We start from the raw sequence: 11,674 nt of genomic DNA, 5'->3' as shown, positions 1-11,674 counted from the left end.
CTTCATATCATTGGCATCTTTCCAGGTTGCCTTCAAGGTGACCCAAGCCCTACACTTTCTTAACGTCCACATGCATACAAGGCTCAAATTCATCGGGGCTCATAATCTTGCCCTGTATATATGCTATTTCATTGTTTGAATGAAGGCTTGTTTGGCTTCTCATAATTACCAATGGAGTATGAACTAAACAATGGATATTACGCAAGCCATCCTCGGATTCCTACATGAAGAACAAATAATATGTGTTGAATATACACCTGAAAGTAATCAAGCCATCCTTGGATATCACATACACCAGAAATTACTAGTACATAACAACAACAACAACCCAGGCACATAATGAAGACCAAACACTACCTAGAGCTGGACGATCCTTATTTCCAAGGGAATGGAAACTAGCTCTTGTTTCTCAGCGAGGGTTGATGATAGAGATTTCCAACAGAGACACCATCCTGGACCAGTCGGACGACGCCAGCGTGCCGGTGCTCGTATCCAAGGGAACCATGGCCACTGCCTCCCACGGGGTCTCCGGCATCATCTCGACCATCATCTCCAGCTCCCGTACCACCTCCACCATGGATGGTCGTGCGCCTGTCTCGTCCTGGCAGCACCGCAGCCCCAGTGCCGCCAACCTCTCCACGCACTCCACCGGGCATGGCCCCATCCGCACGTCCACCTCAGACTGTATCATCCCCGACTGGTTCGCCGCCACCACCTGCACATGCGCACATTTATATCAGTATGTGTGTTCTAATACATTCCCTGAGGAGGCTCCATCAGCTTTATTTTACTCTGATGGTTGTATTGTTGTTAGTCGTTACCTCTCTAACAAGGTTTTTTCCGTGAGAAATAGGCTGCATCCCTGTCAGCAGTTCCATAAAAACGACAGCCAAGCTGTACATGTCGCTCTTGTCCGTTAGCTTACAACTGAGGAAATACTCTGGGTCAAGATAGCCCTATAAAGTGTAAACAAACGCAACTCAACCAATAATATGCAAGTAGTTGATTCCGAGATATGCGATAAAGAACCTACTCACCGGGGTACCCTTTACGACAGTGGACACATGACTAGGAGCGCTCCCATCTGTTTCCGGCAGTGGGGCAAGCCGCGAGATACCAAAATCGGCAACCTTTGCTACAAACTTTTAGTACAACAAAATGTTGCTAGTCTTGATGTCATGATGAAATATCGGAGGGTCCGCTTCTGTGTGCAAATAAAGGATCCCTCGTGATGATCCCAGTGCAATCCGTAGACTCATGGGAAAACTTAGAGCCTCTTTAGCTTTAACTGTTACATAAATACAGGACACAGAGCACATGAAAAGTAAGGCACAGGAATTTATTGGTTAAATATTAGATGTTTATGTTGTGCGTTTTAATTGAGAAACTATTGAGGGAACAGAGGTATATATTTTCATCATGGAGGCATGCACTATAATATTACGTGTGCACAATGATCACAATAATCATGAAGGCATGCACTATACAGCTGGATCTCCTAACATTAATTGTGTGGTTGTAACTATGTTATCTGTGACAAGAGAAAGGCCAAAGATTGCATACCTGTGCATGGTAGATAAATAGAAAAACACCCTTGCCTGACAGGGTAAACATGGAACATAGTGATTCAATAAGATGAGCACATTTCAGAAATTATGACTAAACGTATAATTCTGAGGTGCAGTTCAGTGGCTACAGAAATGAAGTTCTAACCTGAAAGATGGTCGCATAGAGTACCATTTGCCATATACTCATACACCAGCATCTGCAATGCAGGGTTAACAGTGTGAGTTTGTATCATCACAAGTACAACTAGGCATAAACAGCAACAGTTCAGCCCCTGCCATTAAGACTACCCACTAAGTGTCAATACACAGAAAATGAGCATACATGAAAAAGGAATCACTTCTGCACTAAACAATAAACAATGCGTTGAATTGCTCGAGCAGAAATAGGCTGAATGCATTCGTGATGCTGGTTTGACAATCGGCTTATAGTCAGTGGCGGAGGCAGGAAAAAATTATAAGGGAGGCCGAGGACTGTTAGAACTGGTTGGGAGGGCCAAATAACTAGAAAGTACTCTCTCCGTCTGAAAATAGTTGTCATCAAAATGAATTAACGGGATGTATCCAGATGTATTTTAGTTCTAGATACATCCCTTTTTGTCCATTTTGATGACAAGTATTTTCGGACGGAGAGAGTAGGTTTTTAGCAGCAAAATACTCACTAATTGTGCACTATTCATTAGATGATTAGCAGCAAATATAAGATGTTGGGGGGGGAGGGGGCAGAGCCCCTGCTGGTCCCCCTGTCTCCGCCACTGCTTACAGTCATGCCACGTGGTGCCACCATTAGATGCTGCCGGCCGTGATCCCACTCTTTTTACTGCGTGCCTCTGTATTGTGCTCAGCTGACATGTAAGCCGAGTCCCCGATAAGAGACACTCGGCTTACAGCCCCTAAACCGAAACGTACTAAGCCGTGTGGACTAAGATGAGTGTAACACTCGCGTACACTCGGTGGCGGAGCTAGCACCAGGTTAAGCCTGGGGCTACACTATGTTGATTGATAAATTTTCTGTGATTTTCTATACTTTGTATGAAGGAATTATAAGGAAAGTTGTTGCTAGGCCTGGGGCTATAGCCATAGTTGCCCCGGCCTGTCTCCGCCACTGCGTACACTTCGCTGTGGTTAAAATGGTCTTGGACGTGTATGTTTCATACACGACTTCATTTGTTTTTCCTGTACTGATGGCTGACAAAATGCTTGTTGATATACAGAAATAGGCTGAATGGCTGACAAAACGTGTGTTCATGTATATGTACTTTAATGGATGCATGGGTCGGACGTATCAAAATTTCTAGGGCACATTCTAAAACAAGAAAGCAGTTGAATAATCAACCATCATTTGATGAAATTAGTATTTTGATTACTTTACAAAAAACTCAAGAACAGAAAGAAAAAGTAAAAAATAAATTCTATTCATTGGGTTGTCTCCCAACAAGCGCTATCGTTTTATGCCCCTACCTAGGCATAATGCACAGATTCAAGTATTGTCATCTTTAGTTTTTGATCCATAGGATGCCCTCATGATTGATTCATATGGTGGCCTAATTCTTGTTCTAGGGTAGTGTTCCATACCCTTCCTTAGTGAAAATTGAAATTTAATATTGCCCTCTTCCATATAGCTCGAACGGTGCGACCACAAAGTATATGGAGGCTCCAACTAACACTGGCTCACCAGTGCACACTACTAGACATCGTACGAAATTTTCGACCGGGTGTAGTTTGGAGGTTTCGACCGGTGTACAGAGCCTTGCACAACTGCTATGGTGGCTCCGAATGTAGTTGTCTTGGAGGTTCCAAATGGGTTAGTGTTTGCAATGGCTATCGCTCTGAATCGATCCGAAGGACTGAATATATTTGGCTCGGTGGTTACAAACAGTGCAAAGAGAATGAAAGATAGTAGGGAAGCGGTTGAGGTGTATTGAAGATTTTGGAGTTTAACCTCTTAGCATATGGCAAGAGGCTCATCACCACTCATCCTTGATCCTCCTTTGACAGTGTTAGCATACATATGGATCAATGTGATCTTGGATCATGAAAAGCTTTAAAAGGTTGTCCATTGCCTTTCCAACACCTGTCCTTAAAGAAATAGGGATCATCAACCATGTTTATATTTTTCATCTTTTAGGGATTTGATCTGAAATATACTTGAACAAGCATTAGTCCCTTTAATCATGTTGTCATATATCACCCAAACCCAACATGGGCGTAATAGATGCACTTTCACTACACTATGGCCATTTTTTTTGTGTCAATTGAAGACGTTAAGCCATTATCTTCCCAGGAGGCGCGATGGGATTGAGTATATATTCGCATTCGATGGTGATTGTACTTGATCTCCCAGCTGGGCCGACCCATTTCTAAGCTTTGTTTTTCCTGTTTCCAGAAACGTAAAAAAGGTGCTGGAGCCGAGGTTCGAACCTGCAATCCTTCGTTGCGAGGGCGTAGCCTTGAAGAAGGCCGTCGACCCGAATTTGGAATGATACTACATTTTTTCTTTTATATTTCATTCTCCAGTTCGGTTCCTTTTTTTTCTTATCCTTTTTTTTTCAATGCGTGGTTAACTTTTTTTGTAAATTGATTATTTTTTAAAAAATTAGATGAACATTTTCGAAATTACCTGAACTTTTTTTCAAATTAGATGATTTTTTTAAAAAAACAATGAACTTTTATTCAAATTCGTGAACTTTTTTTCAAAATTGATGAACTTTTTTTATTATTCTTGAACTTTTTCAAAATTGATGAACTTTTTTTCAAAATTGATGAATTTTTTTATTTTTATGAAATTTATTCGAATTCAATGAACTTTTTTCAATGTCGCTGAACTTTTTGTGAACTCGATGAACTTTTCTCAAATTATGTGAACTTTTTAATTTTATTAAAATTTGATGAACTTTTTTGAAAATCCATGAAGTTGTTTTCGAATTTATGTTTTCTTTCTTCAGATAATTTATATTGGGTATATATAACATTTTACTAAACGAAAATGTTAAGTAGCACTGCTTTCTTTTAGTAGACAACAAAGTTACTTTGGTCTAGTGGATAGTGCGGTGGACTGGCAACATTGCTATCCTAGGTCAGAATCCGAGCGATCTCCCCGTATTGATTTCATTTTTCTGCTTCACGTTCCCTTCATGCAGTTATTGATCCGGCCCACTTGCATCCTCTTCGAGCGCCTGCAGCGCCGTATAGGAGTTCCCCTGGAGGTTGTTACAAGGGAGTTCTACTCCAACCCGAGACTGGATGTGTAATATATTTGCGGCCGTCTAGGCCTATTTGCTATTTCGTTGTATGTTTTATCTTCCATCCATCATCCATCTAAAAACCTAAAAATTTTGTCTAAAAAAATCCTTTAAAACCGAGTTCCATTATGAAAAGTCTGACATCTTGCATAGTGTATCTTCTCGCCCGCACCTCGTGTGCCTCCGTCGCCACTTGGTACCAATGTCGCGTGCCGCCACCCGGCTGTTCCACATATGGCCTCCACCACCGCCGCTAGGTCCCTCCCCTTCCTTCCCAAAACAGCGATCCTCCTTTACCGGCTTATCGAAGCCCCGGATCCACACCAACTGTGTCCGCATTCCTATGGGCGACCGGAGGTAATGAATCTCTCAGGTAATACTCCGTTTCAAAATAGGTGCCTCAATTTTAGTACAACTTTATACTCCCTCCGTCCGGAAATATTTGTCATCAAAATGGATAAAAGAAGATGTATCTAGACGTATTTTAGTTCTACATACTTCCCTTTTTATCCATTTTGATGACAAGTATTTTCGGACGGAGGGAGTATTAAATCTTTACCTAATAATAAAGAAAAATTGGGTTTCTTTCGTCCGTCATGACATTTTTCAGAAAAGTCCCTCTATTTCAGAGAATTCAACCCGCAGTCCTGTTTTAAATTAAAACGAATCGTTTTTTCATATTTTACACAAAAGTCCCTGTGTTTTGTTGAAATCAACCTGCAATCTGGATTTAAGTCACACCCGAACCGTTATTTTACATTTTTCGAACCCCCCCTCCCCGATGTTTTAGGTAATTCATCCACGGATCATATTTAAGTCAAACAATGTTTTTTTAAATCATCCATATCTTTTAAACCGTAACTCCGATTTGAACATGTTATATATGAAATTTGATTAGAAAAATATGTAGAATATGAATATGAGATTATTTTCACCTGTTAAGTATTTTTAAATATTATTTTGGAATATATTTAAGTCAAATAAATGATTTTCTAAATTATCCTTATCTTTTAAACCGTAACTTGGATTTTAACATATATATATTAAATTTTATTAGAAAAATATGTGGAATCTAAATATGATGTTAATTTTACCTGTTAAATATTTTTAAAATATCGTTTTGGGAGCAAACTTATAATTTATAGCGTAAGATCTGTTTTCCTTTCGTACCGACGGCGACCCAGATTGCAAATAAACACCCCACTATAACAATATAGGAAAAAGAAAACATCGATAAATACACGTGCATACCTCTGAAAAATGTCGCAGGGGAAAACAACAGATTTCTCATCGCGAGAGTGAGACAGACAGAGAGAGGGAGGGAGGAAGGGAGAGGGAGGAGAGAGGGAGAGAGAGACGCCTTAGGATTAAACATATTCAACCACGTTTTTTTTTGTGTGAACAACGAGGCCATCACCGGTGAGGGTGAGAAGGAGGATAAGTGGCAACACAAATATGGTGCCTTGCAAAAATAAAGGAGATGGACCTATTGTGGTCTTGGGTGATGGTTGTTGGGTTAAGAGTGTGTGTTATGTTTTCTCTCCCGTTGCAACGCACGGGCTCTTTTGCTAGTTTAGTACAAAGATGAAACACTTTTTTGGGGATGGAGGGAGTACCTGGGTACTCGGACCTTTATTTTGATGCCTTCTCCTTGTTCTCAAGTAAATAAAAATCGTACCTTGCTTTCCCGTAGGATGGGTTATCTTTCAAAGGTTCTGCAGCAACAAAAGCAAAAGAAAAAGCAAAAGGAAAAGGAATCATCCGAAGCGCAAGCCAATTGCCCAACAAAAGACAATTGCTTTTTTATCCTTCAAAGAGAAGCAATGGAGAGGCTTATAGACTGGGCAAGGGACCAGATCCGTCAGCGGCCTTTGATACATATATCGCTCCCCAGATGACAAGTTGCTTATATCAACTAAAGCGTCAAATTAAGTATTGCTCCATCTTTGTCTTACAGCTACGTCGGGTGGGAGGAAGCCTCGCACGTCTCGTCTCTTCTTCCGTTAAGTTAAGGTGAATCTCTCTTGCACGTTTAACATCTACGTGCCTCTACTGCAACTCATGTGCCTTGCAAAAGAGCAAATTGTGTTCTTCCATTTTATATCTAAATGTGCTTAAACGTACTAGAGTATTTTGTGCATCTACAAATGTAGAATTGTATGGGTGTGGATTACCTTAGCTCGAGCTGAAATGAGCACGGGTGAACAGTACAATCTTAAAAAAATTAAACAAACTTCAAAAGGTTGTAATTTTGCAATGAACATTGAATGTGTGTCTCATGCATGCAAAATTTCGTGATGAACTCATATTCGTGAAGCTGTGGGCGAAAACAAAAATCGATGGTCCAAAAACGTGAACCACAAAAGTGGACCTGTGTGCAAAAAACATTCGTAGCAAAAAATCCCATGCATCTCAAACACGTTCCAACGTTTGGATTTTACTTCATTTGAGCTTGAGCTAAGAAGGATACTTTCGGAAACCATATTTGGGTGAATCATTGTAGGCAAAATTACTAGGCATACTTTTGACTCACGTGATCTGTTCTGTTGTTGCTATCACTAGTGTGTAAAACCCTAGAGCAATGGTGTGTCGCTAGCAGTAATATTCATCAGTAGTGGCATTTCATTTTATCACGATGCTAGTAGTTTGATGTTCAGATTTGAAATAAAAGTTGTACAGCAATGATCCCAACCAAAATGATAGAATAATCCAGTTTAAGAACAATAATTAAATTAACTTTTAATAGTACTAAATAGACGCAATAACAGCATTTAAATTTAGTGATGTACTTATTGATATACTTCAATAAAGTAGGCAAGTAACACATGTATAAGTTCAAAGAAATAAAGGTGGTAATAACTTGATATCTTTCATGCATGCCAACTAGCTAACTAGACTTTTCAGCGGGCGGACTCAGGGTCATAGTCTGAAGTAAGTGAACCATCGCTGCCATCAGGACTATAGTAGACCATGATCTCGTCAATATAATAGTCGAGGTAGAACATGGATCTCTCCCCGGCTTCCATCTTGTAAGCAGTTGTAAGGACTCTCCAACCAGGGCAACCGAAATAGGTGTGGTTTGGCTCGTTGGTGACAACACAATTGAAATTTTGGACCATCAGCAACTTCATGTGGGTGCACCAGAATGTGATGGTGGCATCAAGAGGCACTCGAAACTTCTCTAAGAAGTCATGCCTTGCCCCGCAAGGGATGACCTGGACAAATTGAAAGAATGAACTAGTTAGAAAATTTTGGCCACAACTGTATACCATATGACACTCAACATGTTCAACTAAAACATATTGTCTTTGTGAGGAAGTCATTTGAAAGATCTATGAGGAACTTTTTATCACTTTGGCATCTCACTGGACCACAAGTCTCACACGGGGCATCTATTAACTGCTTTCATCATGTTGACAAAAACAAGCATACATAACATATGCACAAATATAATGCAATGTAAGACACGTATACCTGGCTAATTAACTAGTTAGTACGAACTAGCGCTACCCGGCCATCTAGATATTAGCACATACTTGAAATTAACCAGTTCTAGAAACCATGCATAGTTTAAACATAAAATATGCATAAAATTAAACAGTTCATAGAAAATAGGTAGCGCTACCCATCTAGCAAGTGCGTACTCATGACACTTAGCGAAGTTCAGAATCACCGCTTCCCGATAGAACTCAACCACATTGGCATCGTAGGCGCGCACCGCCAACTCCGGGGTGTTACAGTGGTCAAGCTCGTGAACGACATTGTCCTTCCTAATGGTCGCATAGAACTTATTTTCCTTCTGTCGCACACCACAAAACTTCGTAGCCATCTATGGCGGTGCATATATACCTAACAAGTTAATAAAAAATGAACATATTGATGAGTACCTGCAAAACCTACAATCTACAAAGTAATTAAACGTACACCACAGCCACACTAAAATCTTACAGCACAACTACACTATACTCTTTCACCACAAGTACACTAGATAGAAAATTGTACACTAATCTTACACACAAAAATTCTACACTGCTCTTACACTAAAATCTTACACAGAACTACACTAAAGTCTTGCACTACAACTACATTAAAGTCTTATACCATAATCTGTCACTAAAAATTCTACACTACTCTTACACTAAGAATTCTACACCGCTTTTACACTAAAATCATACACTACAAATTCTACATTGTTCTTACATTAAAATTTCTACACTACAACTACACTAAAATGTTACACTACAACTACACACTACCTACAACTCACCGACGGCGGCGGAGACGGCAAGGGGGCGTTTTGGGATGGAGATGACAGGGGCGACGACGGTAGAGGTGGACGCGATGATGAGGGGGAGACGTAGGTGGAGAAGACGAAGATGGTGAGGGGGAGACATAGGAAGAGACGGTGGCAGAGAAGATGGTGACAGCGGCGGGTCCTTGACGATGGCGGTGGAGGTGGCGAAGGAGGCGGCGGCCGGGGGCGCTCTCGTTGGCATCGGCGGCGGCGCGGCGTGTGGATTTGGAGTGGGTGGGGAATGGGGATGTGGTGGCTGGGTGGTTAATTGATTTGGGGGCCAATGTTGTATATGCTGGCGTTTGCTGACGTGGCCCATGCCATAGCAAATTGTTTAATAAAATTTAAAAATTACTTTATTTGTTTGACACATTGTTTTATATTGCTATATTTGTTTAGTTTATTGTTTATTATGTTATTATCTATTATTTATTATTTTGTTATTTTAATATTTAATTTTATTATTTTGTGTAAATATATATAAATATTAAAGTATAGTCAAGACCAATAATCGGAACAACTCGAGCTCATTAATCTGGCCTAGATACATAATAGTTGAAGGATGGAAACAATAACAAATATAACTTCTACTACTACTTGATCTAGACTAAGAACATCATTAGTGTAATGACCCAACAAGAAGAAATGCTGCCACCGATCCAGTTGGGAGAACGACGCCAACCATAACACCAACTAAAAGCACATATCGAAGCGTCTTTAATTTTTGGATTTTGTCTCGCATTACATCATTCTTGAGCTGCATCTCAACCATTGGACCACTGAGACAAAAGATAGATGAGATCAACCCATATCCATTCTTGAGCATTGTTACGGGCTACACTACATATAAATGAATCAAACAAATAATTAAAGTCATCTCAGAGGTCGAAGCTCATTTCTACCTTCTATGTCTAAGTGAGTTTGGAGGAGGCTCCAAAAATTGAATCGTCTGGACATTTTGGGCAACCCCAAATCGAGACCATATGTGGAGGAGAAATAGGATTGTCCATAGTATCCATCATGTTATCTCCAACACGCTATCCCAACACATAAACCCCACCTCATGAGTCCACTACACACCCTTCGCTTTTTCCCGCCGAACCCTTCCACCCCCCTTGGTTTAACACCGAAGTAGGACATTTCTTGTTGGATCCCTCTACTTTAAAATCGCATGACGCCCACCTCACCTTCACCATGGAGCTATCTCTTCTTCACATCGTACTTCCCCACAGACCGTCAAGGAAGAGTCCCCGATATCCTCTCCCCCACATGTTTGTCTGATCCTCCACTACATCAACAGGAAGGAGGTGTGTGCCGCCATTGACGCCCCCCCCCCCCTCCTGAGCCAAGAAGGTAGATTCGATGTCTTCTAAGCCATTGCCATGTTGTAACATACATTGGAATGTCATGCATTACCGCAAACCAATAATATGATGTCCGTTGTTGGGCATGCAACTGATACACTAGCATTTAGTTATTAACTCTTGAAGTAACCAATCAATGCATTTACATTTCTATCTTAACCAAAAAATTGTTCTATCTGATGAGAAAATATATGAACCACTCGCTCATGCAATTTGTTACAAAGCCATCTCTAATGAAGTGCAATTTGCCACATTTTCTATACATTCCCCTTCGCCCATCCACAACCACATCTACCACATAATGTAAGTGGAAGGCGCACATGTGTTTTTGACGGGACAAGTGGACATCCCAAATCCCACATAATCTCACGTCAATGATGACTCAGCTAAACTGTTGTAGCAAAATAAAATACTGTCATTGGACACTTCAAGTAACCTCCTCTATGATCCAGCACCACCAACCTCACCGTGCCTCCCCACCTGCCAGTGAGAAAATCATATCCATCTATTGTCACAATCTTTGGTCTAGTCAATCTGAAATATACAAACAAAGGTGAAACTCATATCTTGCAAATATCAAAAAACACATACTGCCTGATTTGGTGAGATCTGCTACTCCTATTACTTAATTGTGCAAGTATCCATCATACCGGGTCCATTATTGACATCCACTGCAACCAAAAGATCAGCCCAGCTATGGTTATCCTTTAGATACCCAAGAGGCAGTATTCTACAGTTCCACACAATTTCATTTTATCTAAATGAACACAAGTTTACAGCAATTCATTCAGCCTTAGTTAATGTTTATGAAGATCAACCATAGAAGAGAATAGCAAATGACTCATGAGAATTAGAGCATCAGTCGCATCCAAGAAGGCAAGGGCAAATTCACATGAAGGTCAGCAAGTACAAAGAGGAACATCTTAATCGAATGTTGAACCATAAATAGTGACCTGATTTCTTATTGAGGAAATTTTGCAACACGGTAATGTTGGGCTGTATGTCACAATATGTAGACCTGGCTAAAAGTTGTGGTGAACTAAAGTTTAAATGTTTGAATAAATTATTCTACTTTGCCACATGCATCGAGCGAAACTAATACAACTAAGGAATTAAGGAATGATGTTAGTACACCACACCAACGATTCTTCGATGCACACCCAGGACACTAACACAACTAAGGAATCAAGTAATTACCATAACATGATT

At 40.4% G+C, this 11,674-nt stretch overlaps 1 pseudogene; it reads right to left on the bottom strand.

Annotated features, from left to right (window-relative positions):
- Positions 1–409: 409 nt before the first annotated feature.
- Positions 410–9,303, bottom strand: LOC119280360 (annotated as a pseudogene).
- Positions 9,304–11,674: the final 2,371 nt, after the last annotated feature.

The sequence above is a fragment of the Triticum dicoccoides genome, chromosome 3B (genome assembly GCF_002162155.2).
Source record: "Triticum dicoccoides isolate Atlit2015 ecotype Zavitan chromosome 3B, WEW_v2.0, whole genome shotgun sequence".
Taxonomy (NCBI): domain Eukaryota; kingdom Viridiplantae; phylum Streptophyta; class Magnoliopsida; order Poales; family Poaceae; genus Triticum; species Triticum dicoccoides.
The sequence above is the reverse complement of the archived record's forward strand: the minus strand, read 5'-3'. Positions and strand labels throughout refer to the sequence as shown.